We start from the raw sequence: 7204 nt of genomic DNA, 5'->3' as shown, positions 1-7204 counted from the left end.
CTTGGGATTCCCCAGAACAACTTGGAAAGTGTTGCTGGGGAGAGGGACGTCTGGGTTTCTCTCCTGGACTTGTTACCTCAGTGACCTGACTACGGATAAGTGGTAGAAGATGGATGGATGGATGGATGGATGGATGGATGGATGGATATACATGGTGGTAAACATCTTGGATTTTGAATTGGCAACCCAGTTTTATGTGTAAACCGACTACCCCATCAATTGAGAAAATTACGCTTTTTAGTTTTTATATTGCTTAAAAATATAGTTTCCTTAAATGTGAGGGATGGCCCTTGGAGAGTCTGAGGATTAATGTATGGTGGTCAAGGCCACCATTGGCCATCCCTTGGTTCCATCTTTACACCTGTTCATGGATAAAATTGCTCCCTCCACTCATCAGGAGCTGTCACTCTCCAAAACCCTTAAGGTTCATTTAGATTCCTTGTTTGTTTCCATTCTAGAATTTGAAAAAAACTCATCTCGAAAAAAACAAACTGGTTACATGGTATGAACTGGGCAGTGCATAAATCTTGCTGAGGGCCCCCTTAGTATCAGATCTGCACTCCAGAATCTTAACCACAAAATGTTTAGAGGGGTACAAAGGAAAACAATCAGATTTTTTTTTCTTTTGGTTGCTCCCTTTTTGGGCAGCATGGTGGCATAACTGGTAGAGCTCTCAGCAAGCAGGTTCCCAGTTCAAATCCCAGTCCAGGCGCCTTTCTGAGTGGAGTGTGCATGTTCTCTCTGTGCATACGTGGGTTTTCTCCAGGAACTCCAGTTTCCTCGCACAGACCAAAAACATGCATGTTAGGCTGATTGATCAATTGTCCCTAAGTGAGAGTGAGAGAGTGAATGGTTGTTTGTCTCGTTAGTCTCTATGTGTTCCTGTGATGGACTTGCGACCTGTCCAGGATGTACCCCGCCCCTTGCACAGTGATTGTTGGACATGGGCACCGGCAACCCCCGTGACCCAAAATGGAAGAAGCTGGTAAAAGACAATGGATGGATGGATGCTCCTTTCTTCAGGGGTCACCACATCAAACTAATTCGCACAAAGACTTTGTGATCATTTTTATGCCAGATGCTCTTCCTGATGCAACCACAGACCACCGAACTACCACAACCCTCTGTGTGGAGCAGGGAGGTACCATCTAGTGCGCTATGGTTGGGGTTAGAGAGCAGATGGTGGGGGTTAAGGACTTTGTTCAGGGGCCCATTTTGGGGCAAATGAGGGTGGAAGCAGACGTGTTGATGTTGACATCTGGGAAATCGAACCGGCAACCTTCCAATCGCAGGCCCACCTTCTCTAACCTCCCCCTAACTCTCTGCCACCACTCCCCCATCTCAAAAACTACGAACATTCACTGTTAATATGTTTAAAGTGTCTCAGTATTTTTGCCTACTACAGCATTGCAGTGTACTGTATACAGATATTGGTACAAAACTCATACATTAGCCTTTCAGATCACAAAATTCCATATCCTATGAAATATGATGCCTGACTCTGAACTAGCTGAGGGAACATAAATTAGGGGGAAGAGTGCATTAGGATGCCCTAACTTTAAATATATATCTATATAAAGAGGAGGAAGAGAGACAGAGGGAGTGGGAGTGTAGATTTTTAAGTTGCTGTCACCAACCTGTCACTGTGTCTGTCAGAACAAATCCATCAGAGCTCTGAGAAGTCAGGCTTCACATTTGCATGGGTTGCAGCAGGAGCTGTTCTTATTATGCATTCTACCTCACAGTAACCATCCTCTCCCCTGCACATGAACTAACTAGCATCTGAGCAGCATATTTTAGAGAATAGCATAAGGCAGAGATGATGAAGAGCTTTTGTTACCTTTTAACATTCTCTTTTCCTGTCTGACTGTCTCTCTCTCTCTGTGTGTGGTTGCGTGTGTACTTAGTTTTTTGCTGCATTTTCTGAACCTTTTCTGGTAAAATCATCTGACTTGCCATGAATGATAGTCCTTATGGGGACCAAAGCCTGGTCTGAATATGGTGGACTCTTATTTTTTTAGGGTTATGCATGTGCAGTACTGGTAATGGATTTTTGTGAGATTTTATCTCAGTGATTTCCTCTTGATGCTTTGATATCTGTTCAAACTTTATTTTCAACATCAATGGAGTGCACGCTTGACTTGAGCTCAGGTCAAAACTCGAGTGCATGGCTCAGGGTTAGGCCATGGAAGTAAACACAATTGTTCTAATAATGACAGGAATACAAATTTGTGTGTGTACTTGGTCTTTGTTACCATTTTATGTTTTCTGTTGTATTCACCTAACTTGTCAGAATTGGCAGTTTTTATGAGGACAGTCATGGTGGAACCTCATTTTAAGGATAGAGGTTGTTCAAGGCTAAGGTTTAACTAATGACAGGCAGGTCATTAAACAGGGGCGGAGGCCTCTGCGTCCAATTGTCCCCCTCTTACATTGCTGTTATCGGCCCGACATACTCCATCTGAAGCCAAACGGTGGACTTGCAGTCACGTGGTTTTGGGACATTCGTTTTCACACACACCTTTCATAGTCCACGAGACACATATGCAGAGACCATGGGAAACAGCTCCTGTTGCAGTATACGTCCTTACACAGGTTTCTTCCCCCCAGAGTCTCCACTCGTCTCTACATCCACCGTTTGGCCACAAATCTATATGTTCAACAATTTCCTGTGGGATAATACAGTTCTATCTTATCTTATCTTATCTTATCTTATTTTACCTTATCTTATCTTATCTTATTTTACCTTATCTTATCTTATCAAGAGAGTGCCACACTTTTCAGCAGACTCCTCCATACACAATGTCTGCACCCTCTCCATCCAGGAGTTTTTGTCCATTTGACTAATTTAGTGTGTTTTTGTTTAGTTGTGCAGTTGAATGTCTGAATGCATTTCCACATTGACAAACATGCCCACAAGCTTCTTACCAATTATGTAAGACTTAGTTAGAGCATACAATCGTGAGAAAAAGTTTGGCCTGGGCCTTGTGTTAAGAAGGGACTGGGCGAAGCTGCTCTGTGAATAAAATGTCACAATTTTCGTCAGATAACTGCAACAATGAGAGCCAATTTCATCACTTCAGATAGAGTATATAAGGCCCATTATTACAATTATCACTCAGCCCTCTGGGAATAGCAAGCAGCCATCAGGGCACCAACGATTGATCATTAGGCTGATGGTGCTCCTTTTGCATGAGAACCATAGTAGTTTTGTCTGTCACCAGCAAACTGGTTGATTCACTATGAGAAGGTGCTGCTTAAAAGACGAGTTTGCTTGCAGCTCCCCAGGCTGAGGACTTTTGGAGAAAAGACAAAACATTTCAACAAAGAAGAACCCATCCATAGGACCTGACTCAACCTTGTTAGATAACATAAATGTAAATTTAACAGCCCTTAGAAAAACTTGTACACTTAAAAATAACATATGAATGATTTCCTGATGCATGCTCAATAATCCAGATAGAAAAATGTAAAAAAGTTAAATCTGGTCCTCTGGACATTCAAAAAAAAAAAAAAACAAAGCAAATCAACAAAAAAAATGTAGAAACGTTTCGTCTCTCATCCGAGAGACTTCCTCAGTCTGAGGAGCTGTATTCAGCTCAGTCTCTTTTTTTTTTGAATGTCCAGAGGACCAGATTTAACTTTTTTAGATTTTTCTACCTGGATTATTGAGCATGCATCAGGATATTTTGAACCACTTTGGCCAGGATTGCCTCAAACTAGTTAGAGAGTTTGAGAAAACAGCAAGGAAGAGGGCAGACTACAGGAACCATTCAACCTCAGATGTCGACAAAGTGGCATCATTCCCAAGAGCCTGGAACTAAAATCTTCGGTCAGCGGGCACCGGGCAAGCAAGATCCTTCAGAAGGCACAGACCCAGCTGCTGAATGATCGGGTGAGACAGACCAATTTTACTATTGAGGCCTTGAAGGCCAAAGAAGAGCACATTAAACAGAAACTAACAACGTGTCTAGGTCAGACCACACTTCAGCAAGTGATGGACTGTACAGATCAGGCACGCTTAGCACAGCATGTCAAGTCCAAGACTCGACAACAAAACAAGTTTAACTTACTAATAACTCATCAACACCATCACTATTCCAATAACAACACATTCAGTGTAGGACAACACTCCAGTAGTCAATTACATGCCAGGGAGACAGAAAAGTGGGTGAAGAATTTATCTGACAGACAGCTCACCCAGCCAGAGACAGAGATTCTTGCCAGGGGACTGAACTTTGCGGTTGCACCAAGTACAATTCCTCTGGTGGAGATGATCACAGCCACAGAATCAGCCATCCGCAACAACAAAATGAAAGAGGGTGAAGCAGAACAGCTCAGAATCAAAGTTTCAGCCTGCCTCAGCAATGCCAAACACCACTCTTAGCAAGGACAAAAACATCATCATTCTCCCAGCAGACAAAGGAAGGTGCACTGTGATTTTGAACCAGAAAGACTATAATGAGAAAGTTATGACTGTAGTAGTCACGTAGGTACGTGCCACTAGTCGTAGTATGACAATATATGAGATATATGCATACAATATTCACGAGTTCCTCATCTTTCTGACTGTGTAAGTCGTGCATTGAATTTTAACAAAAATGTAACGAGAGACGTTATTTATCTTTGACCCATCAAATGAATGCGGTCATTTATTTTCAGAATCAAAGTTTAACATCAAACATTTACATTAATTTGGCAAAATATGAAAATAATAACAGACAAGTTTCACAAATAATGAACTTCAAATCACGCGGCGGTGATTTGAGGACTTTGCTTCAGATATTTCTAAAATATCTGTACTGATTTATGAGAGAGAGGTGAGTTTAAGATGAAATGGAGATTTATCTTACAGAGGAATATGTGAGGGAATTAATATCTGTTGACCAGAAATTGCACGCTCCGTCAGGTCTCAGCTTGGTCACGGTACACTTTAGTCGAAGAAGAAGCCTTTACCTGGTTTGACGATAATCAGCTCAGTAAGAATCCTTCAGACTGTATCAGCGTCTCCGTTGAGAACAGCCAAAATCCTTGGAGAGTCGTGCGTGGGTCGTTCAAACAGAAATTATAATTCCAAGACGTCTCTGAATCATCCTGAACGCGTTCTGCATCCAAGAACTCTGAACTCCTTTCATTCTTTAACTCTCAGCAACTCTTCATTGTCAGCAACTCTTCTCAGATTCCAACTCTCTAACAGAACCGAGAAGTTCTCACATTTTAAATGAGTTTACTTCCGGGTTTACTTTAGAGCTTTCTGATTCGTGGATGGACCAGAAAGAGGTGTGGTTTATGACGTAAGGTATTATCAAAAGTCGAGGTCAGGGAATGAATTTGTTTTACAGACAGAAAAGATTATTGGAGAAACAGCAGACTTTTTGGAGCCTCACTCTGTTGTATCTTTCCAAATAGTAAAACATGACATCCCATTTTCAGTAAACATTTAGTTGACCGAAGCTTCAACTTTCACATACTTACGACAGCTTGCTCATTGAAGACAGAAAATCAAGAAATGCATATTAACCTGATTTCTTCTTTGAATGAGGAATAAAAATCATTACTTACTGTTTATGTAAAATAAAATGAGTAGTTCTTTTTCAACCTGTAAGCATTGAATGGAACTAACACAATTTGATTATCAAACATTTGTAAAACAGTAATGATTATAGAGGATTGTCTTTTCTGCTTGATTAATTCAAGAAAGAAAGTCATCAGATGAAATAACAGTCTCTGTCCATCTGATAGATTTGAGGTCATCAGGGTCAGATCAGGGCCAGATCAGGTTCACTACATGACACTCCTTAGTGACTTAAACACTTATGAACCTCTGAAAAGAGATCCAGGAAGTGGTTACAAGAAGAAGTTAATAGATTGCCTGAACATTTTGGAGCAGGACAAGGCTATTGACCGTTTTCTGTACCACAGACTGTACCCAGGGGAGGCCACACCTAGTCTGTATGGTTTACCTAAAATCCACAAACAAGGTGTACCTTTAAGACCAATTGTTAGCATGATTAACTCTGTCACTTACAATGTTTCCAAATATCTGGCATCTGTTATAAGATTCCCTGCTTTCTCCTCCAACTACCTCCACTCTGCAGCTATCAACTGATTGACTACACCTGTTTCCTGCCATCAAGACTCCACACCCCTGCTCTACTTAAGCCACAACCTGACGTCCAACCAACGCTCGAACATTAATTACCTCTGGTAAACTGTGACAGCCAGTACAATACTAGACTTTGACTCGTCTGCACTAACCTGTCTTTCTCCTCCCTGCTTGTCCAGCTCTGCTCCAGTCATCCAGCTTGTCGGACCTTCTCCTGCCTGCCTCTGGTTGCCAACCCTGCACATCGAAACCACACTGAAGGATAACACCCAGACCATTCCACCAACTCTCAGCAACAGTAAGATACTTACCTCTTTGGACCTCCCGGATCTTGTGGACTCTTATCTTCAAGGATCGTCTGTACCCACGTTCACGACAGTAAGGCCTCCTTTATCCATCTTCAAATATTCTGAAAGGATCAACAGACTCCGTTACTCACCGCTCTCCCCTCTCTCTCCCACAGCCAAACACACCAACTAAGCTGTAAATAAACTACCTTTTTGTATTCCCTTGTCCTTGTGTTTTTGGTCTGCCATTTGGGGTCATACTTATCAAACATTATGTTATCTGTACTCATCCCTTTAGTTGGCAGCTCAGAACACCACATACAGAACACCATGGACTTTGTGGATAAGGTGAGGGATGTCATCATGGAGACTGATGAAACAATGGTCTCTTTTGATGTCACATCACTCTTTACGTGCATTCCTGTTGATGATGCAGTAGAGGTGGTCAGTTTAAGATTAAAATCAGACACCACTCTGAGCAGCAGGACCACACTTTCCACAGAACAACTGTGTCAACTCTTGAAACTGTGCCTGCAGTCAACCTACTTCACATATGGGGAGCAATATTATAGGCAGAAACATGGGTGTGCTATGGGGTCTCCAGTTTCTCCTATTGTTGCCAACCTGTACATGGAGGAGGTAGAAAAGAGAGCCTTGACGTCCTTTTCAGGGACACCACCAAGTCATTGGTTCAGGTATGTTGACGACACCTGGGTTAAAATTAAATCTCAGGAAGTCCAACATTTTACTGACCACATCAACTCTGTGGATAAATACATCAAGTTCACACGAGAAGATGTAAAAAATGGCA

The sequence above is a fragment of the Nematolebias whitei genome, chromosome 19, assembly GCF_014905685.2.
Source record: "Nematolebias whitei isolate Nwh7 chromosome 19, NemWhi1, whole genome shotgun sequence".
NCBI classification, from domain to species: Eukaryota; Metazoa; Chordata; class Actinopteri; order Cyprinodontiformes; family Rivulidae; genus Nematolebias; species Nematolebias whitei.
Note: the sequence above shows the minus strand (reverse complement) of the source record.